At 38.0% G+C, this 26,875-nt stretch overlaps 1 long non-coding RNA gene and 1 pseudogene across 2 annotated transcripts in view; both read left to right on the forward strand.

Moving 5' to 3' along the window:
• Positions 1-26,875, forward strand: part of LOC132366082 (uncharacterized) — a 41,542-nt gene that overhangs the window by 621 nt on the left and 14,046 nt on the right. For both annotated transcript variants that reach the window (XR_009503356.1, XR_009503355.1), the window contains exon 2: positions 2,957-3,017. This is a non-coding gene — a long non-coding RNA (uncharacterized LOC132366082). The remainder of the gene's footprint in view (positions 1-2,956; positions 3,018-26,875) is intronic.
• On the forward strand, positions 6,227-7,169 carry LOC132366621 (small ribosomal subunit protein uS5-like; annotated as a pseudogene).

Genomic DNA, 26,875 nt, shown 5'->3' on the forward strand with positions numbered 1-26,875 from the left:
CCCTTACACCATTTTAGAAGTATTTTTTCCTTCTTTTCTATTTGCATGTTTTGGAAAATAGCAAACAAAAGCTGTCAAACTATTTTGCGAAATAGGTGTCTTTCCAAACTTTGTTAAATTTTTACAGCTATAACTGAGATTTAAGAGTCTCTTCTAGAATAAGTCGACATTTATAAGGTAGTAACTGGAATTTTAGAACAATGTGGTGATTAAGAGCAGGAGCTCTGATCTCAGGTTAATCAAGTTCAAGCCCAGCTTTTTTCAATCACTAGATGTGTGACAGTGAATATGTTGTTTAACTTTTCTCTTGTTTTCTCTTATCTGTAAAACAGAGACAATATTAACTACTTCATAGGGTTGTTGTGAGGATTATGATATAATGCATTTAAGCAAGGTGTCTGGTAAATAGCATATGATCAATCAATTGTTAATTAACAAACATTTTAGTGGGAAATTATCTTTCCCACCACCGTAATAGATTGTGAAAAATTTCATGTTTATTGTAATATATACCATTTTATAAATACATATGTGACAAATGACAGAAAACCAAGTTCACACACAAACAGTAGATAATATATAGATGTTTTGGAAGGCAATCTGAAGGATTAGAAGTTTGGATAAGAATGTATAAATAAGGAATTAATTACAGTTAAATTGTGATAGAATTTAAATATAATAAGACAAACAGCCAGGTTTAAATGGGTAAATAAACAGAGATGTTAAAAGAAAGGCAATAAGTCTTTTCAAGGGATTCAAAAAGCAATAAAGAGAATTTTAATTGATGCTTGAAAGCAAAGGGGCAGAGAGAAGAGCAGGACGACTAACAAATATCTTCAAGGGCCAGGGAAGTAACACCACCATATAATTCCACCGCATATAACAGACTAGGGAGTTGTGGGCTCTGCATAAAAACATTCAAATCACAAACTACATGTATAAGAAAAATCATGCTGACCAAACAGTTTGCTACCCCAGGAATAAAGTGATGTCTCTCAAATGAACGGAAAGTAGCCGTGGAAACCCTGAACGAATCCCTTCTACGGTGTGGGTCCTGTTCCACACCCTCCTGTCTTCCCTCATCCACATCCCTGCCCCGCCAGCATCCACTGGCTCCTGCTGATTCATGTCAGCCTGGCCCTGTGGTGCTTGGGAAGACAATCCCCCTCCATCCTGGCAAACCCAGCAGTTCCTCGGTTGGTTATGCTGAGATTTGACCCTAATTGTGGGTGTGATGGCCAAGAGGGAATGCGGGGGGCAGATCACGACAAGCGCAAGCAGTGAGGCAGCTGAGAAGGCCAAACCTCTTCAAGTAAGAATGTGTGTGTTTGGGGAGGGGCCTCCACCGCAAGCCCCGGGAGTTCATAGGAATCTGGAGGGGGGTCTGTCCAGGTTCTCAAGTGCATCTACCCAGAGATCCCCATGCCAATTCTCAGGCTCCCACTTCCCCATCAAGGCCCTGACTTGGGCCTTTGCTGGGAATCCAACCTTCTCTCAACTTCTGCTGTTCTTACCATTAAGTCTTCCAGCTGCAGGAGATGAGGGTCATTGTAAAAAGCTGCCAGAGGTTCCTTCTTTTCTTGCTCTCATACTTTGCTTTAAACTGTTGATTAATAGATCTGCCAGTCACTTTCTCTTCTTTAAATTTCCCAGGCCTTACAGTTACTCTTTCCCACATACCCTAAATGCCTGTCTCATTGAACCAGTTAATGCGCCGCTTTCCACCCGAATCCCAACCCGGTTCTCCACGGGTAAAGGTCTTAGCAATCACCAAGCTGGGAACTAGCAGCCCTCCACCTCCCACCAGTGACGTGAGCCTCCTTTCCAACTGGCCAGGTAGGGATGCAGAGCGTTCCACCGTCAGCATTGCTTCCTGGGACCAAATGCAATACCACCCCGCTTAGGTTGGATTCCCTGGAAGGAGCTTGATGTGCAGTTTCTTGTTCAGGTTATTTATTGGAAGAAAGCTTTCTGGAGAAGAGGAGTAAAGGAATCAGGGATAGGGCAGAGAGGAAAAACTAAACAAGGGTGTGATGTAAGCTAGAGACCAGCTTTCCCTTGTGGAAGAGCTGGGGCAGGAATTGCACTGCAGGACTGACCCCCCCCCCCCCCCGGGTGAGGTGGGCCCATCTTTTGTTTCAACATCAGTCGGTAACTGATGGCGGTCTGCGCTGTCTGTGCCCACGCCCACAGCCCCAGTACACACGCAGAGAGAGCGGGCAGTTCTCCGGTGAGTTGCTGTCAGCTGTTGAATTGAATTTCTAGGCCCAAGATGATGCCACCCCTTCCTGGGGTGCCACATCAGCAAACAGACACTTAGATAACTTGTGTGTCCCTGTAAATGCTTCGCCTGACCGGAAATGCAGTATATCCAGCCAGCCAATCCCCTAACGCCAAGCCAACTCCGGACTCTACTTATTTCCTTGCTCTTTCTCACCCCGGACCAGGTTGACTACGTGGCCGCTGCCAATCAGATGTTCTCTATTTGTCTCTTCCTTGTTCTTTATGTTTTATCCTCTGAAAGCTTCTCGCCTTCTGACCCAATTTTCAGTGCTTCAAGTGGAGACTGACTGCGTCATGACGTTGTTTGTGTCACTGACATTGTTTTCCTGAATCATCTTTTAACACAGCAGCTGGGGGGAGGGGCGCTCCAGGAGGTAGAGAGAGTGGGGCGCCAGCAACCTCCCTCACGGCTGTCGTTATTATCAGGATGGATGATATTATTGAAGAGCAGTTTGTAGTTTTACAACTGGAAAAATTTTCCCTTTCACGGTTGATGTGAAGCTGACGGTAGTTTTTTTCCTTCTGCTAAAGGCGATGTTTTCCTTAATGTTAGACCGGAATGTTCTAACTGGAAAAGCCTTTTAATTTGAAGGGGAAAAGCAAGTGAATTTATTAAATAGAGTGTTAATAAAAAGGTGTATGGTAGTAATTTTTCTCTTCTCTGTCCCCACAGGCCTCCTAACGCATTCCCCTGACACTCCTCTCCTAAGCATGTCTGTCTGCTGGCTTCTGAGGTAAGAAAACATTTTTTTTTTTTTTTTTTTTTTTTTGGGTCAGCTGTAATCCAGGCAAAGGTTTCCAAGTTTGTGAATTAATCCACTGTCTCCTGCTTACAGCTAGCTAAGAAGGATACAGTATCACATTATATATTTACCAAAATACACACTTCAATATCTGAACCAGAATTAATTTACATTTTGGGTAGAAAAATCCATTTTGCCTCAATCATTTCATGTAAACACCTGAGAAATTGTTTTTCTGAAAGCTGCTGGGAAACTTCCAGAGTGATCTATGGAACTATAAATGTGAATCTATTTGTAATTGACAAGCAAATAAGTCTCAGGCATGTTCTTAGGGTTTCAAGCGACTCTGACTTGTCCTCATGGCAGAAAAGGAAAAAAAGTACTTTTCTGAAGGTAACTTTAATTTTCTTCCCACATTCGGCAGACGTGAAGGAATTTAGGGGAAATTTTGCATTTAATGAAACCCATTTATAAATTTTTCTTATGAAAATAGTATACCGGTTGCAGCAATCATGGGGACAGGAAGTGCTCAATCTTTGTTCAAGTCATTGGTTGTGAGTATTAGAAGTGAGAGCTGCTGAGGTCTGTGGTATAGGAGGAGTGGGCTGAAGAATCTTGTTAAAAGGGAGACTTACACATTTCAGTGTAAGTCTAAGACCACAAGTAGATACGACCTTTCAGGGAAAAAAAAAAATGCCAAAGAGGTGGATTGCTTCCCCTGCCAGGAGAGAGAATTTTTGTACAGCTCTCAGGAGAGCAATACTGGTCCAGCAGGGGTTTGATTGATTTGCAACTGGATAGGTACTCACGGGAAGAAAGTGTTCCAGAAATATTTGGAAGTTATGGTTTCTCTATCGGACTGCCTTGAAAATTTAACTGTCCCCACAGGTGCTATGTGATCTGTAAAAAATGTAGTGGCTCATGAGCTTTTGGCGGTGGGTGATGAAGGGTGATGGTGATATGCTGAAAGAAATCAAAATTCTTTTTTTTTGGTCAGGAATGGTAGCTTGGTTTGATGTATACTAGCTAATATTTACTGAGGGCTCAGGCTGTACCAAGCAGTATCTAAGAACTTAAATGTATTTACTTATGAGGGAGGTACTTTTACTAACCATGTTTGATAGATAAGGAAATTGAGGCAAAGAGAGGTTAAGTAACTTGCCTATGGTTACATAGCTAATTAGTGATAGAGTAAGATTTATATCTAGATAGTTTAACTGCAGAGCACACGCTCTTTACTGTTTTGCTACACAGCCTCCAAGGGCATAACCAGGAGGAGGCACTTATAGGCTTACATCATTCAGGTTACTCTGAAGCGAGACAGTGTCCCAGCAAAAAAGTTAAGTGAGGAATTGGATTATCTTCTGGTGAATTCAGTCAATCCTATTTGTCAACTCATCTATTTTGAAACAGTCAAGTTGTTGATGATGGTGTCTAAGTCCTCAATTACTGTTTTTTTTTTTTTTTTTTTTCACCTGTTTTCCTAAATTCTCCACTTCATTGTATTGATTGAGTTTGTACCAGCTAAAAAGAACCAAAGTGCAGTGATGCAAATGAAGTAGCCTGGATCTAACCTTGAGCGTATTTCTCTTTGCCAATGTGGAATTTGGAGACACGTGTGTAACTTTAATTGGGAAAAAGTTGGAGTCAACATGACCCTTAGAGATCATCTGGGGATGAGGGATCTGAGGATCACTGAGGGTCAGAGACTTGCACAGGATCACACACAGTGGTTCAAGGAGGGGCTTCAAGGGAACCTAGGATGCTCGCTTTCCAGAACAGAGCTCTTTCCACAATGGTGCCCTGTGACCTGAAGAAGCTGAAAAGTAACAGCTCTGGTGGCAAGGCATTTGCTGACAAAGAGGCAGAATCCAATAGTGAAATTGTCCTATTAGAAGTCTCCTGGGCCATTCGGCCAGAGAGAGCCCTCGGGGGTCGGGGGGGGTGGAATATGTTTGGCTCAAATTTACTCTTTGGTACAATAGATGCCTGACAATGAGGTGGCTGGGGCTGGTTGGGATGGTGATAATGACAAGTTGGCAACCAAAATAAGAATAACCCAGATTTATAATTTGAAAACCTAATCCAAACCACAGTGTAAAACAAGGGACTATCAAATGCCAAGGGCCTCAAGGGATTTGATATTTCTGGAAATTAGGCCAATTTCCTCTTCATATGTCTAAGTCTTTTGAAAAGATCATGATACTGTAATCCTACCTTTGACAGTTGTGGAATAGTTCGATTGTGATTGATTTAAAGTCACAGGAAAAGTATCCTATCTCTAAAACTTAATTTAAAACATCACAGCCCAAAAGACTAAATGTTAGTGTCTCATGTTTCTAGGCACATAAATATTTACTGACCAAATAAATGTTTGCTCTAGCCAGTACCTTACATCCCTGGCTAACCCTTATCTATTTTTATGTGAAATAAAATGTTTAAATTATGATCAAAACACTTCTTTTAAGTTACTTAACTAACATTTAATTAAATAACTGCCAGTTAGTATCATTTGCATAATAGTTTTTGGACCGCTTTGTACAATTTCTTTAAAGTCTTGACTAGGTTTTTGTTAATAGTGAGAACATAACTGATGCCTTAAGGTTTACATGCCTCTAATATTCTGTACAATTAAGTTTCTGCTTTTCTATTCAGCTCACCTTGTTAGATGGGGATAAACTATCTTGTACCAACTTAACGGGAATATTGCAGAACCAGTGAGGAAATGCCCAAAGTGCTTTGATAATCTTACTTGTGTGTGCCTGGTGATAGTAATTAAAATGTCTTTCGTGAGCAGCACGTAAGTGGGTTTTTAGTCTTTGAAACAAGTTGATTTTCAACTTGATAATGTAGTTAAATTCAGCTTCATTTTGAAATGTAAGTATTTTAGAGTAGAAAAAATTGGAAATTTCCCCCACTAAAAGAAACTATGACTCCTTGGAGAAATGCTTGATTCTGGGTCTGGGTCAGGAAAAGCTCAGGTGAGCTTGGGACTTCCTGTTCTGCCCAAAGGAGAGGAAGCTCTCAGAGATGTCTGAGGACACGCCAAACGGACATAGCAGCCGTTCTAAAGGGTGCCCACTGCCTAAAGATGCGATAAGTTGAGCAGCCAAAAAAGAATAATGACTACAATTGGTTGACACATGTGGAAAATATAAAAATCCATGAGTTCATTGCTTTTTTTTCCGTAAAAACACCAAATGGCAGATGACGCCGGTGATGCGGGAGGCCCCGGAGGCCTCGGGGGCCCTGGAATGGGAGGCCGCGGTGGCTTCCACGCAGGCTTCTGCAGCGGCGTCCGGGGCTGGGGCCGGGGTCGCATCCGGGGTCGCGGTCGGGGCCGGGGCCGGGGCCGAGGCCCTGGAGCTCGCGGAGGCAAGGCCGAGGACAAGGAGTGACTCCCTGTCACCAAGCTGGGCCGCCTGGTCAGGGACATGAAGATCAAGCCCCTGGAGGAGATCTATCTCTTTTCTTTGCCCATCAAGAAATCTGAGATCATTGACTTTTTCTTGGGGGCATCCCTCAAGGACGAGGTTTTGAAGATCATGCCTGTGCAAAAGTAGACCTGTGCTGGCCAGCGCACCAGGTTCAAGGCGTTTGTCGCCATCGGGGATTACAACGGACGTGTTGGTTTGGGTGTGAAGTGCTCTAAGGAGGTAGCCACTGCCATCCGTAGGGCCATTGTTCTGGCCAAGCTCTGCATCGTCCCCGTGCGACGAGGCTACTGGGGGAACAAGATCGGCAAGCCGCATACCGTCCCTTGCAAGGTGACTGGCCGCTGTGGCTCTGTGCTGGTGCGCCTCATGCCTGCCCCCAGGGGCACTGGCATCGTCTCAGCCGCTGTGCCCAAAAAGCTACTGATGGTGGCTGGAATTGACGACTGCTACACCTCTGCCAGGGGCTACACTGCCACGCTGGGCAACTTCGCCAAGGCCGCTTTTGATGCCATTTCCAGGACCTACAGTTATCTCACTCCTGACCTCTGGAAAGAGACCGTGTTCACCAAGTCTCCATATCAGGAATTCACTGACCGTCTTGTAAAGACCCACACCAGAGTTTCCGTGCAGAGGACTCAGGCTCCAGCTCTAGCCACCACATAGTTTTCTATAGGAAAAATAAAGTGAATGAAGCTAGTTTAAAAAAAAAAATCCATGAGTTCATAAAGAACGAAAAAAAGAAGAGAGTGAAAGGAAAAAAGAACCTCAAAACTCATCTGGCACCTTTGGAAGTCACTGCTGTACCAGGCTGATACTCTGATAATCATTATTTAAGGAAAGAATTAAGGATTTTTCCTACCTTACCTGTATAGTTTCCTACATAAATTGTATTTTAGAGTGCCCAAATTGCCTGAATTGATGAAGAGTGATAATTTTTTCTTTTCCTTTATAGTTTATTCCAAGTTATTGAATATAGTTCCCTGTGCTATACAGTAGGACCTTGTTGTTGATCTATTTTAGATATAGTAGTTTGTATCTGCTAATACCAAACTCCTAATTTATCCTCCTCCCCCCACAACTGCTTTCCCCTTTGGTAACCATAAGTTTGTTTTCTATGTCTGTGAGTCTGTTTCCATTTTGGAAATAAGTTCATTTACATCAGTTTTAGGATTCCACATGTAAGTGATATCATGATATTTGTCTTTTTCTGCCTGACTTCCTTCACATAGTATGATAATCTCTAGGTCCATCCATGTTGCTGCAAATGGCATTATTTCATTCTTTTTTTATGGCTGAGTAATATTCCATTTTATCTGTATCTGTATCTATATACCACATCTTCATCCATTCATCTGTTGATGGATATTTAGACTGTTTCCATGTCTTGACTATTGTAAATAGTGCTGCTATAAACATTGGGGTGTATGCATCTTTTCAAATTAGTATTTTCTTTGGATACATGCCCAGGAGTGGGATTGCAGGATCATATGGCAACTCCATTTTTAGTTTTTCAAGGAGCCTCCATACTGTTTTCCATAGTGGCTGCACCAACCTACATTCCCACCAACAGTGTAGGAGGGTTCCCGTTTCTCCACATCCTCTCCAGCATTTGTTAATTGTAGATATATATTTTTTTAAACATCTTTCTTGGAGTATAATTGCTTTACAATGTTGTGTTAATTCCTGCTTGTAGATCCCTTAATGATGGCCATTTTGGCCCGTGTGAGGTGGTACCTCATTGTAGTTTTCATTTGCATTTCTCTAATAATTAACGATGTTGAGCATCTTTTCATGTGCCCATTGGCCATCTGGATGTTTTCTTTGGAGAAATATCTATTCAGGTCTTCTACCCATTTTTCGACTGGACTGTTTGATTTTTTGTTATTGAGTTGTATGAGCTGTTTATATATTTTGGAAATTAAGCTCTTGTCAGTTGCATCATTTGCAAATATTTTCTCCCATTCTGTAGGTTGTCTTTTCATTTTGTTTATGATTTCCTTTGCTGTGCAAAAGCTTATAAGTTTGATTAGGCCCAATTTGTTTATTTTTGCTTTAATTTCTATTGCCTTTGGAGATTGACCTAAGAAAACATTGGTATGATTTATGTCAGAGAATGTTTTGCCTATGTTCTCTTCGAGGAGTTTTATGGTGTCATGTCTATCTTAAAGACTTCTTTAAGACATTTTGTGTTTATCTTTGTGTACAGTGTGAGGGTGTGTTCTAACTCCATTGATTTACATGTGGCTGTCCAGCTTTCCCAACACCACTTGCTGAAGAGACTGTCTTTTCTCCATTGTATGTTCTTGCCTCCTTTGTCCAAGATTAATTGACTGTAGGTGTGTGGGTTTATTTCTGGGCTCTTATTCTGTTCCATTGCTCCATATGTCTGTTTTTGTGCCAATACACAAATGTTTCTTTATTACTGTAGCTTTGTGGTATTGTCTGAAGTCTGGAAGAGTTATGCCTCTAGCTTTGTTCTTTTTCCTAAGGATTGCTTTGACAATTCTGGGTCTTTTGTGGTTCATATACTTTTTAGGATTATTTGATCTATTTCTGTGAAAAATGTCATAGGTAATTTAATAGGGATCACATTAAATCTGTAGGTTGCTTTGGGTAGTATGGCCATTTTAACAATATTAATTCTTCCAATCCAAGAGCATGGGATATCTTTCCATTTCTTTGAATCATCTTCAATTTCCTTTATCAACGTTTAATAGTTCTCAGCATATAAGTCTTTCACTTCCTTGGTCAGATTTATTCCTATGTATTCTGTTTTGTTTTTTTTTTTGATGTGATTTTAAAAGGGATTGTTTTTACTTTCCCCTTCTGATGTTTCATTGTTAGTGTAAAGAAATGCAACAGATTTCTGTATGTTAATCCTGTATCCTGCTACCTTGCTGAAGTCATTTATCAGTTCTAGTAGCTCTTGTGTGTAGTCTTTAGGGTTTTCTATATAGTGTCATGTCATCTGCATATAGTGACAATTTTACCTCTTCCCTTCCAATTTGTTTATTTATTTATTTATTTTTTACTGAAGTATAGTTGATTTACAATGTTATGTTAATTTCTGCTGTAGAGCAAAAGTGACTCAGTTATACACATATACACATTTTTTTTATGTTCTTTTCCATTATGGTTTATCCCAGGATATTGAATATAGTTCCCTGTGCTATATAGTAGGACCTTGTTGTTTATCTATTCGATATGTAATAGTTTGCATCTACTAACCCCAAATTCCCAGTCCATTCCTCCCTAACCCCCACTCCTCCTTGGCAATCACAATCCTGTTCTCTATGTCTGTGAGTCTGATTCTGTTTCATAGATAAGTTCATTTGTGTCATATTTTAGATTCCACATGTAAATGATATCATATGGTATTTGTCTTTCTCTTTCTGACTTATTTCACTTGGTATGATCATCTCTAGGTCCATCCATGTAGATGCAAATGGCATTATTTCATTCTTTTTTATGGCTGAGTAATTTTCCATTGTATATATATACCACATCTTCTTTATCCCTTCATCTGTCAATAGACATTTAGATTGTTTCCATATCTTGGCTATTGTGAATAGTGCTGCTATGAATGTAGGGTGCATGTATCTTTTTGAATTAGTTTTGTCTGGTTATATGCCCAGGAGTGGGACTGTTGGATCATAGGGCAACTCTATTTTAACTTTTTTAAGGAACCTCCATACTGTTCTCCATAGTGGCTGTATCAATTTACATTCCCACCAACAGTGTAGGAGGGTTCCCTTTTCTCCATGCCCTCTCTATCATTTGTTATTTGTAGACTTTTTACTTATTTATTTATTTATTTATTTATTTATTTATTTTTAACATCTTTATTGGAGTATAATTGCTTTACAATGGTGTGTTAGTTTCTGCTTTATAACAAAGTGAATCAGTTATACATATACATATGTTCCCATATCTCTTCCCTCTTGCATCTCCCTCCCTCCCACCCTCCCTATCTCACCCCTCTAGGTGGTCACAAAGCACCGAGCTGATCTCCCTGTGCTATGTGGCTGCTTCCCACTAGCTATCTATTTTACGTTTGGTAGTGTATATATGTCCATGCCACTCTCTCACTTTGTCACAGCTTACCCTTCCCCCCCCCATCATCAAGTCCATTCTCTAGTAGGTCTGTGTCTTTATTCCCGTCTCAGCCCTAGGTTCTTCATGACCTTTTTTTTTTTTTCTCTTAGATTCCATATATATGTGTTAGCGTATGGTATTTGTTTTTCTCTTTCTGACTTACTTCACTCTGTATGACAGACTCTAGGTCCATCCACCTCACTACAAATAACTCAATTTCGTTTCTTTTTATGGCTGAGTAGTATTCCATTGTATACATGTGCCATATCTTCTTTATCCATTCATCTGTTGATGGACACTTAGGTTACTTCCATGTCCTCGCTATTGTAAATAGAGCTGCAATGAACATTTTGGTACATGTCTCTTTTTGAATTATGGTTTTCTCAGGGTATATGCCCAGTACTGGGATTGCTGGGTCATATGGTAGTTCTATTTTTAGTTTTTTAAGGAACCTCCATACTGTTCTCCATAGTGGCTGTATCAATTTACACTCCCACCAACAGTGTAAGAGGGTTCCCTTTTCTCCATGCCCTCTCCATCATTTGTTATTTGTAGACTTTTTAATGATGGCCATTCTGACCGGTGTGAGGTGGTACCTCACTGTAGTTTTGATTTGCATTTCTCTAATAATTAGCAATGTTGAGCATGTTTTCATGTGCCTCTTGGCCATCTGTATGTCTTCTTTGGAGAAATGTCTATTTGGTTCTTCTGCTCATTTTTCTTTTTTTAAATTTTAACCTTTGTGTTATCAGCAGTAACAAATTAGAAAAAATCTGATAATGGGAATCCTTCACTAGAAACTTCATTGTGATAAAATTAGTATCAAATTAATCCATTCTTGATTGTTTGTTTAAAAAATCTCAAACCTTTTCAGCAGTGGTCACTAGTGTTGTCAAATATTACAAGACTTCTTAGGCCATAACCAGTTTTGTACTTCAAATATTTCAATGAGAAATATGGAGGGAAACAAAGTGCTTTTTGTTGTTGTTGCAATTTTGTTTATTCTACTTCCATATAAAATGTAACACATAAAATCGTGGTAGCTGTAATCTGTAGAAATTGCCATAATGTACATGACATTTTACTTCTGTTCATGGGCTAAATAGTCAGCACAAGGGTCCTTTATTTTATATTTGTGTGATGGACAATTTGAAGATTCCTTTTTATCTTTATCAAATGTAATTGAATTTATACTTCTGCTAAAACAGAGTTGGATGGATAAAATTCTATCTTTACACAATGAAGGCCATATGGTCTTTTCAGTGAGGGGGAACAAAAACACAGCTTTAGAGTTCCACACAGGAAAACCACATTGGATCAAGTAGACCTGACTGACTTTTTTTTCCTATCCTTTTTTTTCCTTTAATTTTTATTTTATATTGGAGTATAGTTGATTAACAATGTTGTGTTAGTTTCAGTACAGTAAAGTGATTCAGTTATACATATGCAAGTATCTATTCTTTTTCAAATTCTTTTCCCATTTAGGTTATTACAGAATATTGAGCAGAGTTCCCTGTGATATACAGTAGGTCCTTGTTCATTATCTATTTTAAATATAGTATGTTGAAGAGAAGTGGTGAGGGGGGCATCCTTGTCTTGTTCCAGATTTTAGCGCTTTCAGCTTTTCATCATTGCGTATTATATTGGCTGTGGGCTTGTCATAAATGGCTTTTATTATGTTGAGGTATGTTTCCTCTATACCCACTTTGGTAAGAGTTTTTATCATGAATGGATGTTGAATTTTGTCAAATGCTTTTTCTGCATCTATTGAGATGATCATGTGGTTTTTGTTGTTTCTTTTGTTGATGTGGTGTATCACATTGATTGATTTGCATATGTTGAACCATCCTTGTGAACTTGAGATGAATCCCACATGGTTGTGGTGTATAATCTTTCTTATGTGTTGTTGGATTCAGTTTGCTAGTATTTTGTTGAGAATTTTTGTATCTATATTCATCAAAGACATTGGCCTGTAATTTTATTTTTTGGTGGTATCTTTGTCTGGTTTTGGTATCAGGGTGATGGTGGCTTCATAGAATATCATTGGGAGTGTTCCCTCCTCTTCAATCTTTTGGAAGAGTTTGAGAAGGATTGGTAAAACTCTTCTTTGTATGTTTGGTAGAATTCACTTGTGAAGCCAGCTGGTCCTGGACTTTTGCTTGTAGGGAGTTTGTTTCTGTTTTTGTCGTTTGTTTTTTTGTTTTTGTTTAATTACAGATTGTATTTCACTTTTAGTGATCTGTCTGTTCAAATTATCTCTTTCTTCTTGATTCATTTTGGTGCACTGTATGTTTCTAGAAAGTTGTCCATTTCTTCTAGGTTGTCAAATTTATTGGCATATAATTGTTCATAGTATTCTTTTTTGTATTTCTGTGGTACTGGTTGATATTTCTCCTTTTTCGTTTCTTATTTTGTTTATTTGGGTGCTCTCTCTTTTCTTCTTAGTGAGCCTGGCCAGAGGTTTGTTAATTTTGTTTACCCTTCGAAAGAACCAGCTCTTGGTTTTATTGACTTTTTTCTATTTTTTTTTAACAGATTTTAAAAATTTTTATTTATTTTATTTATTTATTCTTGGCTGTGTTGGGTCTTTGTTGCTGCATGCAGGCTTTCTCTAGTTCCAGTGAGCGGGGGCTACTCTTCGTTGTGGTGTGCAGGCTTCTCATTGTGCTGGCTTCTCTCGTTGCAGAGCATGGGCTCTAGGCACACAGGCTTCAGTAGTTGTGGCGTGTGGGCTCAGTAGTTGTGATGCATGGGCTATAGGGCGCACGGACTTCAGTAGTTGTGGCGCACGGGCTTAGTTGCTCCATGGCATGTGGGATCTTCCTGGACCAGGGAGCAAACCTGTGTCCCCTGCATTGGTATGCAGATTCTTAACCACTGAGCCACCAGGGAAGTCCCTTCTATTGTTTTTTAAATCTCTATTTTATTTATTTCCTCTCTGATCTTTATTATTTCCTTCCTTCTGCTTACTTTAGATTTTGTTTGTTCTTTTTCTAATTATTATAGGTGGTAGGTTAGGTTTTTTATGATATTTTTCTTGTTTTCTGAGGAAGGCTTATAGCGCTATGAACTTCCCTCTAGGAACTGCTTTTGCTGCATCCTATAGATTTTGTATGGATGTGTTTTAATTGGCATTTGTCTCAAGGTATTTTTTTTAAATAAATTTATTTATTTATTTATTTATTTATTTAGTTTTGGTCTTTGTTGCTGCATAGAGCCTTTCTCTAGTCACGGCGAGTGAGGGCTACTCTTTGTTGCAGTGTGTGGGCTTCTCATTGCGGTGGCTTCTCTTGTTGTGGAGCACGGGCTCTAGGCATTTGGGCTTCAGTAGTTGTGGCTCATGGGCTCAGTAATTGTGGCTCGTGGGCTCTAGAACACAGGCTCAGTAGGTGTGGTGCACAGGCTTAGTTGCTCCACAGCATGTGGAATCTTCCCAGACCAGGGCTTGAATCCATATCCCCTGCATTGGCAGGCTGATTCTTAACCACTGTGCCACCAGGGAAGCCCTGAAGATATTTTTTAATTTCCTTTTTGATTTCCTTGTTTTTTTTTTTTTTGTTGTTGTTTTTTTTGTTTTGTTTTTTTTATACTGCAGGTTCTTATTAGGCATCAGTTTTATACACATCAGTGTATACATGTCAATCCCAATCGCCCAATTCAGCACACCACCATCCCCACCCCACCGCAGTTTTCCCCCCTTGGTGTCCATATGTCCATTCTCTACATCTGTGTCTCAACTTCTGCCCTGCAAACCGGTTTATCTGTGCCATTTTTCTAGGTTCCACATACGTGCGTTAATATATGATATTTGTTTTAATCTTTCTGACTTACTTCACTCTGTATGACAGTCTCTAGATCCATCCACGTCTCAACAAATGACTCAATTTCGTTCCTTTTTATGGCTGAGTAATATTCCATTGTATATATGTACCACATCTTCTTTATCCATTCGTCTGTTGATGGGCATTTAGGTTGCTTCCATGACCTGGCTATTGTAAATAGTGCTGCAATGAACATTCAGGCGCATGTGTCTTTTTGAATTACGGTTTTCTCTGGGTATATGCCCAGTAGTGGGATTGCTGGGTCATATGGTAATTCTATTTTTAGTTTTTTAAGGAACCTCCATATTGTTCTCCATAGTGGCTGTATCAATTTACATTCCCACCAACAGTGCAAGAGGGTTCCCTTTTCACCACACCCTCTCCAGCATTTGTTGTTTGTAGATTTTCTGATGATGCCCATTCTAACAGGAGTGAGGTGATACCTCATTGTAGTTTTGATTTGCATTTCTCTAATAATTAGTGATGTTGAGCATCTTTTCATGTGTTTCATGGCCGTCTGTATGTCTTCTTTGGAGAAATGTCTATTTAGGTCTTCTGCCCATTTTTGGATTGGGGTGTTTGTTTCTTTGATATTGAGCTGCATGAGCTGTTTATATATTTTGGAGATTAATCCTTTGTCAGTTGCCTCATTTGCAAATACTTTCTCCCATTCTGAAGATTGTCTTTTTGTCTTGTTTATGGTTTCTTTGCTGTGCAAAAGCTTTGAAGTTTCATTAGGTCCCAATTGTTTATTTTTGTTTTTATTTCCATTACTCTAGGAGGTGGATCAAAAAAGATCTTGCTGTGATTTATGTCAAAGAGTGTTCTTCCTATGTTTTCCTCTAAGACTTTTATAGTGTCCAGTCTTATATTTAGGTCTCTAATCCATTTTGAGTTTATTTTTGTGTATGGTGTTAGGGAGTATTCTAATTTCATTCTTTTACATGTAGCTGTCCAGTTTTCCCAGCACCACTTATTGAAGAGACTGTCTTTTCTCCATTGTATATCTTTGCCTCCTTTGTCATAGATTAGTTGACCATAGGTGCGTGGGTTAATCTCTGGGCTTTCTATCTTGTTCCATTGATCTATGTTTCTGTTTTTGTGCCAGTACCATATTGTCTTGATTACTGTAGCTTTGTAGTATAGTCTGAAGTCAGGGAGTCTGATTCCTCCAGCTCCATTTTTTTGCCTCAAGACTGCTTTGCCTATTCGGGGTCTTTTGTGTCTCCATACAAATTTTAAGATGATTTGTTCTAGCTCCGTAAAAAATGCCATTGGTAATTTGATAGGGATTGCATTGAATCTGTAGATTGCTTTGGGTAGTATAGTCATTTTCACAATGTTGATTCTTCCAATCCAAGAGCATGGTATATCTCTCCATCTGTTGGTATCATCTTTAATTTCTTTCATCAGTGTCTTATAGTTTTCTGCATACAGGTCTTTTGTCTCCCTAGGTAGGTTTATTCCTAGGTATTTTATTCTTTTTGTTGCAATGGTAAATGGGAGTGTTTCCATAATTTCTCTTTCAGATTTTTCATCATTAGTGTATAGGAATGCAAGAGATTTCTGTGCATTAATTTTGTATCCTGCAACTTTACCATATTCATTAATTAGCTCTAGCAGTTTTCTGGTGGCAGTTTTAGGATTCTCTATGTATAGTATCATGTCATCCGCAAACAGTGACAGTTTGACTTCTTCTTTTCCAATTTCTATTCCTTTTATTTCTTTTTCTTCTCTGATTGCCGTGGCTAGGACTTCCAAAACTATGTTGAATAATAGTGGTGAGAGTGGACATCCTTGTCTCGTTCCTGATCTAGAGGAAATGCTTTCAGTTTTTCACCATTGAGAATGATGTTTGCTGTGGGTTTGTCATATATGGCCTTTATTATGTTGAGGTAGGTTCCCTCTATGCCCACTTTCTGGAGAGTTTTTATCAGAAATGGGTGTTGAATTTTGTCAAAAGCTTTTTCTGCATCTATTGAGATGATCATATGGTTTTTCTTCTTCAATTTGTTAATATGGTGTATCACATTGATTGATTTGCATATATTGAAGAATCCTTGCATCCCTGGGATAAATCCCACTTGATCGTGGTGTATGATCCTTTTAATGTGTTGTTGGATTCTGTTTGCTAGTATTTTGTTGAGGATTTTTGCATCTATATTCATCAGTGATATTGGTCTGTAATTTTCTTTTTTTGTAGTGTCTTTGTCTGGTTTTGGTATCAGGGTGATGGTGGCCTCATAGAATGAGTTTGGGGGTGTTCCTTCCTCTGCAATTTTTTGGAAGAGTTTGAGAAGGATGGGTGTTAGCTCTTCTCTAAATGTTTGATAGAATTCACCTGTGAAGCCATCTGGTCCTGGACTTTTGTTTGTTGGAAGATTTTTAATCACAGTTTCAATTTCATTACTTGTGATTGGTCTGTTCATATTTTCTATTTCTTCCTGGTTCAGTCTTGGAAGGTTATACCTTTCTAAGAATTTGTCCATTTCTTCCAGGTTGTCCATTTTATTGGCATAAAGTTGCTTGTAGTAGTCTCTTAGGATGCTTTGTATTTCTGCAGTGTCTGTTGTAACTTCTCCTTTTTCATTTCTGATTTTATTGATTTGAGTCCTCTCCCTCTTTTTCTTGATGAGTCTGGCTAATGGCTTATCAATTTTGTTTATCTTCTCAAAGAACCAACTTTTAGTTTTATTGATCTTTGCTATTGTTTTCTTTGTTTCTATTTCATTTATTTCTGCTCTGATCTTTATGATTTCTTTCCTTCTGCTAACTTTGGGTTTTGTTTGTTCTTCTTTCTCTAGTTTCTTTAGGTGTAAGGTTAGATTGTTTACTTGAGCTTTTTCTTGTTTCTTTAGGTAGGCTTGTATAGCTATAAACTTCCCTCTTAGAACTGGTTTTGCTGCATCCCATAGGTTTTGGGTCGTCGTGTTTTCATTGTCATTTGTCTCTAGGTATTTTTTGATTTCCTCTTTGATTTCTTCAGTGATCTCTTGGTTATTTAGCAACGTATTGTTTAGCCTCCATGTGTTTGTCTTTTTTACGTTTTTTTCCCTGTAATTCATTTCTAATCTCATAGCGTTGTGGTCAGAAAAGATGCTTGATATGATTTCAATTTTCTTAAATTTACTGAGGCTTGATTTGTGACCCAAGATGTGATCTATCTTGGAGAATGTTCCGTGCGCACTTGAGAAGAACGTGTAATCTGCTGTTTTTGGATGGAATGTCCGATATATATCAATTAAATCTATCTGGTCTATTGTGTCATTTAAAGCTTCTGTTTCCTTATTTATTTTCATTTTGGATGATCTGTCCATTGGTGTAAGTGCGGTGTTAAAGTCCCCCACTATTATTGTGTTACTGTCGATTTCCTCTTTTATAGCTGTTAGCAGTTGCCTTATGTATTGAGGTGCTCCTATGTTGGGTGCATATATATTTATAATTGTTATATCTTCTTCTTGGATTGATCCCTGGATCATTATGTAGTGTCCTTCCTTGTCTCTTGTAACATTCTTTATTTTAAAGTCTATTTTATCTGATATGAGTATAGCTACTCCAGCTTTCTTTTGATTTCCATTTGCATGGAATATCTTTTTCCATCCCCTCACTTTCAGTCTGTATGTGTCCCTAGGTCTAAAGTGGGTCTGTTGTAGACAGCATATATATGGGTCTTGTTTTTGTATCCATTCAGCCAGTCTATGTCTTTTGGTTGGGGCATTTAATCCATTCACGTTTAAGGTAATAATCGATATGTATGTTCCTATGACCATTTTCTTAATTGTTTTGGGTTTGTTTTTGTAGGTCCTTTTCTTCTCTTGTGTTTCCCACTTAGAGAAGTTCCTTTAGCATTTGTTGTAGAGCTGGTTTGGTGGTGCTGAATTCTCTTAGCTTTTGCTTGTCTGTAAAGCTTTTGATTTCTCCATCAAATCTAAATGAGATCCTTGCTGGGTAGAGTAATCTTGGTTGTAGGTTCTTCCCTTTCATCACTTTAAGTATATCATGCCACTCCCTTCTGGCTTGCAGAGTTTCTGCTGAGAAATCAGCTGTTAACCTTATGGGAGTTCCCTTGTATGTTATTTGTCGTTTTTCCCTTGCTGCTTTCAATAATTTTTCTTTGTCTTTAATTTTTGCCACTTTGATTACTATGTGTCTCAGCGTGTTTCTCCTTGGGTTTATCCTGTATGGGACTCTCTGCGCTTCCTGGACTTAGGTGGCTATTTCCTTTCCCATGTTAGGGAAGTTTTCGACTATAATCTCTTCAAATATTTTCTCTGGTCCTTTCTCTCTCTCTTCTCCTTCTGGGACCCCTATAATGCGAATGTTGTTGCGTTTAATGTTGTCCCAGAGGTCTCTTAGGCTGTCTTCATTTCTTTTCATTCTTTTTTCTTTAGTCTGTTCCGCAGCAGTGAATTCCATCATTCTGTCTTCCAGGTCACTTATCCGTTCTTCTGCCTCAGTTATTCTGCTATTGATTCCTTCTAGTGTAGTTTTCATTTCAGTTATTGTATTGGTCATCTCTGTTTGTTTGTTCTTTAATTCTTCTAGGTCTTTGTTAATCATTTCTTGCATCTTCTCAATCTTTGCCTCCATTCTTATTCCGAGGTCCTGGATCATCTTCACTATCATTATTCTGAATTCTTTTTCTGGAAGGTTGCCTATCTCCACTTCATTTAGTTGTTTTTCTGGGGTTTTTTCTTGTTCCTTCATCTGGTACATAGCCCTCTGCCTTTTCATCTTCTCTATCTTTCTGTAACTGTCTGATTTCCTTGTTGACCCATTGGTTTTTTAGTAGCATATTATTTAGTCTTCATGTAATTAGTTTTTTCTCATTTCTTTTCCTGTGGTAGATTTCTAGTTTCACGCTGTTGTGGTCAGAGAAGATGTTTGAAATAATTTCTATGCTCTTAAATTTGTTGAGGTTTGTTTTGTGCCCTAGTATGTGGTCAATCCTAGAGAATGTTCCATGTGCACTTGAAAAGAATGTGTATTCTGTTTTTTTAGCATGTCATATCCAAAAAATATCAATTAAGTCTAAATTTTCTATTGTATCATTTAGGATCTCTGTTGCCTTACTGATTTTTGGTCTAGAAGATCTGTCCATTAATGTGAGTGCATTGTTAAAGTCTCCTACTATTATTGTATTCTCAACAATTTCTCCCTTTATGTCTGTTGGTATTTGTTTTATGTATTTGGTTGCTCCTATATTAGGTGCATATATGTTGATGAGTGTAAAATCCTCTTCTTGTATTGATCCTTTTATCATTTTATAGTGTCCTTTATATTTCTTTATGGCCTTTGTCTTAATGTCTATTTTGTCTGATATGAATATTGCAACCCCTGCTTTCCTGTTATTTCCGTTTGCATGAAATATCTTTTTCCATCCCCTCACTTTTAATCTATGTGTATCCTTTGCCCTAAAGTGGGTCTCTTGTAGGCAGCATATTGTAGGCTCTTGTTTTTTATATCCAGTCTGCCCCTCTATGTATTTTGATTGGAACATTAGTCCATTGACATTTAAGGTAATTATTGATAATTATTGCCATTTTAAACCTTGTTTTCCAGTTGATTCTATGTTTCTTTTTTGTCCCTTTCATTTTCTTTTTCTTTGTGCAGTTTGATGATTTCCTTTCATTTTATGCTTATATTCTCTTCTTTTTGGTTTTAGTGAATCGATTGTATGTTTTTGATTTGTGGTTACCCTGCTTTTCAAGTATATTAACCCCTTCCTATATCTGCTTACTTTAGACTGATAGTCATATAGGCTCAAACACATTCTAAAATAAAAAGGAATCTACACTTTCTTACTCTCCTCCTCCACATTTTATGATTTTGATGTCCTCTTTTACATCTTTATGTTTATCCTTTTGCTGTTCCTTTTGTTATCATCACTTTCACAAATATATTTTTTTCTTTTGATCTGTATACTGGCTTATTTAAGTGATTTACTTTCCACCTGTGATTTCCTCTTTCCTATATCTTCTTGCTTCTTTTCTATTTAGAGAAGACCTTTCAATATTTCTTTTAGGATAGGTTTAGTATTGCTGTATTCTTTAGTTTTTGCTGGTCTGAGAAATTCTTTATCTCTCCTTCTATTCTAAATGATAATCTTGCTGGGTAGAGTATTCTAGGTTGCATACTTTTCCCTTTCAAGACTTTCAATATATCTTGCTACTCCCTTCTGGCCCACAGTTTTTCTGTAGAGAAGTCAGTTGATACCCTTATGGGGGTTCCATTGTAACTAACTCTGTGTTTTTCTCTGCTGCCTTTACAATCCTCTTTATCTTTAACTTGCTATTTTTATTATAATGTGTCTTGGTGCAGGTCTGTTTGGGTTCATCTTGTTTGGGACACTCTGTGCTTCCTGTGTCTGGATATCTGTCTCATTCTTTAGGTTTGGGAAGTTTTCAGCCATAATTTCTTCAAATACATTTTCTTTTCTTTTCTTTTCTTTTTTAAACATCTTTATTGGAGTATAATTGCTTTACAATGGTGTGTTAGTTTCTGCTTTATAACAAAGTGAATCAGTTATACATATACATATGTTCCCATATCTCTTCCCTCTTGCGTCTCCCTCCCTCCCACCCTCCCTATCCCACCCCTCTAGGTGGTCACAAACCACCGAGCCAAATACATTTTCAGTCCCCTTTTCTCTTTTTCATCCTTCTGAAATCCTTATTATGTGTAGATTGGCAAACTTTATATTATCCCATAGGCCTCTTATATTGCTTTCATTTTTTTCATTTGGCTTTCTGTCTGCTGTTCTGATTGGGTGATTTACATTATTCTATCTTCCAGATCACTTAGTTGATCTTCTGCATTATTCTTTGCCTTTAGCTCAGCTTTCATCTCAGCAAAACAAATTTTCTAGTTTTTCTTGGTTCCTCCTTGCAGTTTCTAGTTCCTTTTTACAGTAATCTACATTTATGTTGATAGCTTTTCTTAATTCCTTCAGTATTTTCATTACCTCCTTTTTTTGTTCCCCATGTAATTAATTTTTTTTATCTTGATATATTGTTAGCACTTTTATGAATTCATCAGTTTTCCATTAGAGTTCTGAAAATGCTTATTCATTCAGTTCAGCAGTATAGTCAGTTACCAGAAACCTGTACTTGTCAGAGTCTTTTCCATTAATTCCTTGAAGATGAAACCCTTTTATAGGAACATTTTTGCAAAAGAATCAGAGTACACCCAGAACTGTCTGTAAATGACAAAAGACTTAAAAATGACCACAGTTAAAGATTTGATGAAAGTTCATTATAATGCAATTGACAAGGAAATTTAGTTATTTCTGAGATATGCAATTTAAATTAATAACTAGAATTATGACTTATAACATTATACCAGAACATATAAGATTTTTAGAAATGTCATGTAATGTCTGAAACATTTATACTAACATATTTCCATACAAATAACCCAAAGATAGTTTAGTATTTGTTGTTTTTTTGTTTGTTTGTTTGTTTCTACTGCAGGTTCTTATTAGTCATCAATTTTATGCACATCAGTGTATACATGTCAATCCCAATCGCCCAATTCAGCACACCACCATCCCCACCCCACCGCGGTTTTCCCCCCTTGGTGTCCATATGTCCATTCTCTACATCTGTGTCTCAACTTCTGCCCTGCAAACCGGTTCATCTGTGCCATTTTTCTAGGTTCCACATACGTGCGTTAATATATGATATTTGTTTTAATCTTTCTGACTTACTTCACTCTGTATGACAGTCTCTAGATCCATCCACGTCTCAACAAATGACTGAATTTCGTTCATTTTTATGGCTGAGTAATATTCCATTGTATATATGTACCACATCTTCTTTATCCATTTGTCTGTCGATGGGCATTTAGGTTGCTTCCATGACCTGGCTATTGTAAATAGTGCTGCAATGAACATTGGGATGCATGTGTCTTTTTAATTATGGTTTTCTCCGGGTATATGCCCAGTAGTGGGATTGCTGGATCATATGGTACTTCTATTTTTAGTTTTTTAAGGAACCTCCATACTGTTCTCCATAGTGGCTGTATCAATTTACATTCCCACCAACCGTGCAAGAGGGTTCCCTGGGCTTCCCTGGTGGTGCAGTGGTTGAGAGTCCGCCTGCCAATGCAGGGGACACGGGTTTGAGCCCTGGTCTGGGAAGATCCCACATGCCGCAGAGCAACTGGGCCCGTGAGCCACAGCTGCTGAGCCTGCACGTCTGGAGCCTGTGCTCCGCAACAAGAGAGGCTGCGACAGTGAGAGGCCCGCTAACCACGATGAAGAGTGGCCCCCGCTCGCCGCAACTAGAGAAAGCCCTCGCACAGAAATGAAGACCCAACACAGCCAAAAATAAATAAATAAGTTAATTAATTAAAAAAAAAAAAGAGGGTTCCCTTTTCTCCGCACCCATTCCAGCATTTTTTGTTTGTAGATTTTCTGATGATGCCCATTCTAACTGGTGTGAGGTGATACCTCATTGTAGTTTTGATATGCATTTCTCTAATAATTAGTGATGTTGAGCAGCTTTTCCTGTGCTTCTTGGCCATCTGTATGTCTTCTTTGGAGAAATGTCTATTTAGCTCTTCTGCCCATGTTTGGATTGGGTTGTTTGTTTCTTTAATATTGAGCTGCATGAGCTGTTTATATATATTGGAGATTAATCCTTTGTCCATTGTTTCGTTTGCAAATATTCTCTCCCATTCTGAGGGTTGTCTTTTCGTCTTGTTTATGGTTTCCTTTGCTGTGCAAAAGCTTTGAAATTTCATTAGGTCCCATTTGTTTATTTTTGTTTTTATTTCCATTACTCTAGGAGGTGAATCAAAAAAGATCTTGCTGTGATTTATGTCAAAGAGTGTTCTTCCTATGTTTTCCTCTAAGACTTTTATAGTGTCTGGTCTTACATTTAGGTCTCGAATCCATTTTGAGTTTATTTTTGTGTATGGTGTTAGGGAGTGTTCTAATTTCATTCTTTTACATGTAGCTGTCCAGTTTTCCCAGCACCACTTATTGAAGAGACTGTCTTTTCTCCATTGTATACCTTTGCCTCGTTTGTCATAGATTAGTTGACCATAGGTTCATGGGTTTATCCCTGGGCTTTCTATCTTGTTCCACTGATCTATGTTTCTTTTTTTGTGCCAGTACCATATTGTCTTGATTACCGTAGCTTTGTAGTATAGTCTGAAGTCAGGGAGTCTGATTCCTCCAGCTCCGTTTTTTTTCCCTCAAGACTGCTTTGGCTATTCGGGATCTTTTGTGTCTCCATACAAATTTTAAGATGATTTGTTCTAGTTCCATAAAAAATACCATTGGTAATTTGATAGAGATTGCATTGAATCTGTAGATTGCTTTGGGTAGTATAGTCATTTTCACAATGTTGATTCTTCCAATCCAAGAACATGGTATATCTCTCCATCTGTTGGTATCATCTTTAATTTCTTTCATCAGTGTCTTATACTTTTCTACATACAGGTCTTTTGTCTCCCTAGGTAGCTTCATTCTTAGGTATTTTATTCTTTTTGTTGCAATGGTAAATGGGAGTGTTTCCATAATTTCTCTTTCAGATTTTTCATCATTAGTGTATAGGAATGCAAGAGATTTCTGTGCATTAATTTTATATCCTGCAACTTTACCAAATTCATTGATTAGCTCTAGTAGTATTTTGGTGGCATTTTTAGGATTTTCTATGTATAGTATCATGTCATCTGCAAACAGTGACAGTTTTACTTCTTCTTTTCCAATTTGTATTCCTTTTATTTCTTTTTCTTCTCTGTTTGCCATGGCTAGGACTTCCAAAACTATGTTGAATAATAGTGGTGAGAGTGGACATCCTTGTCTTGTTCCTGATCTTAGAGGAAATGCTTTCAGTTTTTCACCATTGAGAAAGATGTCTGCTGTGGGTTTGTCATATATGGCCTGTATTATGTTGAGGTAGGTTCCCTCTATGCCCACTTTCTGGAGAATTTTTGTCATACATGGGTGTTGAATTTTGTCACAAGCTTTTTCTGCATCTATTGAGATGATCATATGGTTTTTATTCTTCAATTTGTTAATATGGTGTATCACATTGATTGATTTACGTATATTGAAGAATCCTTGCATCCCTGGGATAAATCCCACTTGATCGTGGTGTATGATCCTTTTAATGTGTTGTTGGATTCTGTTTGCTAGTATTTTGTTGAGGATTTTTGCATCTATATTCATCAGTGATATTGGTCTGTAATTTTCCTTTTTTGTAGTATCTTTGTCTGGTTTTGGTATCAGGGTGATGTTGGCCTCATAGAATGAGTTTGGGGGTGTTCCTTCCTCTGCAATTTTTTGGAAGAGTTTGAGAAGGATGGGTGTTAGCTCTTCTCTAAATGTTTGATAGAATTTGCCTGTGAAGCCATCTGGTCCTGGATTTCTGTTTGTTGGAAGATTTTTAATTAGTTTCAATTTCATTACTTGTGGTTTGTCTGTTCATATTTTCTGTTTCTTCCTGGTTCAGTCTTGGAAGGTTATACCTTTCTAAGAATTTGTCCATTTCTTCCAGGTTGTCCATTTTATTGGCATAGCGTTGCTTGTAGTAGTCTCTTAGGATGCTTTGTATTTCTGCGGTGTCTGTTGTAACTTCTCCTTTTTCATTTCTAATTTTATTGATTTGAGTCCTCTCCCTCTTTTTCTTGATGAGTCTGGCTAATGGTTTATCAATTTTGCTTATCTTCTCAAAGAACCAGCTTTTAGTTTTATTGATCTTTGCTATTGTTTTCTTTGTTTCTATTTCATTTATTTCTGCTCTGATCTTTATGATTTCTTTCCTTCTGCTAACTTTGGGTTTTGTTTGTTCTTCTTTCTCTAGTTTCTTTAGGTGTAAGGTTAGATTGTTTGCTTGAGATTTTTCTTGTTTCTTGAGGTAGGCTTGTATAGCTATAAACTTCCCTCTTAGAACTGGTTTTGCTGCATCCCATAGGTTTTGGATCATTGTTTTCATTGTCATTTATCTCTAAGTATTATTTGATTTCCTCTTTGATTTCTTCAGTGATCTCTTGGTTATTTAGTAATGTATTGTTTGGCCTCCATGTGTTTTTTTTTTTTTTTTTTTAATGTCTGAAACATTTATATTAACATATTTCCATACATATTTCCATACAAATACAAATATGATTTTTAGAAATTTCATGTAATGTCTGAAACATTTATATTAACATATTTCCATACATATTTCCATACAAATACAAATATAAGATTTTTAGAAATTTCATGTAATGTCTGAAACATTTATATTAACATGTTTCCATACAAATAACCCAATGAAAGTTTAGTATTAGTTGTTTGTTTTTTTATACTGCAGGTTCTTATTAGGCATCAGTTTTATACACATCAGTGTATACATGTCAATCCCTCCATGTGTTTTTGTTTTTTACGTTTTTTTCCCCTGTAATTCATTTCTTTTTTTTTTTTTAATTTTATTTATTTATTTATTTATGGCTGTGTTGGGTCTTCGTTTCTGTGCGAGGGCTTTCTCCAGTTGCGGCAAGTGGGGGCCACTCCTCATCGCGGTGCGCAGGCCTCTCACCATCGCGGCCTCTCTTGTTGTGGAGCACAGGCTCCAGAAGCGCAGGCTCAGTAATTGTGGCTCACGGGCCCAGCCGCTCTGCGGCATGTGGGATCTTCCCAGACCAGGGCTCGAACCCGTGTCCCCTGCATTGGCAGGCAGATTCTCAACCACTGTGCCACCAGGGAAGCCCCCTGTAATTCATTTCTAATCTTATAGTGTTGTGATCAGAAAAGATGCTTGATATGATTTCAATTTTCTTAAATTTACTGAGGCTTCATTTGTGACCCAAGATGTGATCTATCCTGGAGAATGTTCCATGCACACTTGAGAAGAAAGTGTAATCTTCTGTTTTTGGATGGCATGTCCTATAAATATCAATTAAATCTATTTGTTCTATTGTGTCATTTAAAGCTTCTGTTTCCTTATTTATTTTCATTTTGGATGATCTGTCCATTGGTGTAAGTGAGGTGTTAAAGTCCCCCACTATTAATGTGTTACTGTTGATTTCCTCTTTTAGAGCTGTTAGCAGTTGCCTTATGTATTCATGTGTTCCTATGTTGGGTGCATATATATTTATAATTGTTATATCTTCTTCTTGGATTGATCCCTTTATCATTATGTAGTGTCCTTCCTTGTTTCTTGTAACGTTCTTTATTTTAAAGTCTATTTTATCTGATATGAGTATAGCTACTCCAGCTTTCTTTTGATTTCCATTTGCATGGAATATCTTTTTCCATCCCCTCACTTTCAGTCTGTATGTGTCCCTAGGTCTGAAGTGGGTCTCTTGTAGACAGCATATATATTGCTCTTGTTTTTGTATCCATTCAGCAAGCCTGTGTCTTTTGGTTGGAGCATTTAATCCATTCATGTTTAAGGTAATTTTTGATATGTATGTTTCTATGACCATTTATTAATTGTTTTGGGTTTGTTTTTGTAGGTCCTTTTCTTCTCTTGTGTTTCCCACTTAGAGAAGTTCCTTTAGC

Source organism: Balaenoptera ricei, chromosome 5 (genome assembly GCF_028023285.1).
Source record: "Balaenoptera ricei isolate mBalRic1 chromosome 5, mBalRic1.hap2, whole genome shotgun sequence".
NCBI lineage: Eukaryota > Metazoa > Chordata > Mammalia > Artiodactyla > Balaenopteridae > Balaenoptera > Balaenoptera ricei.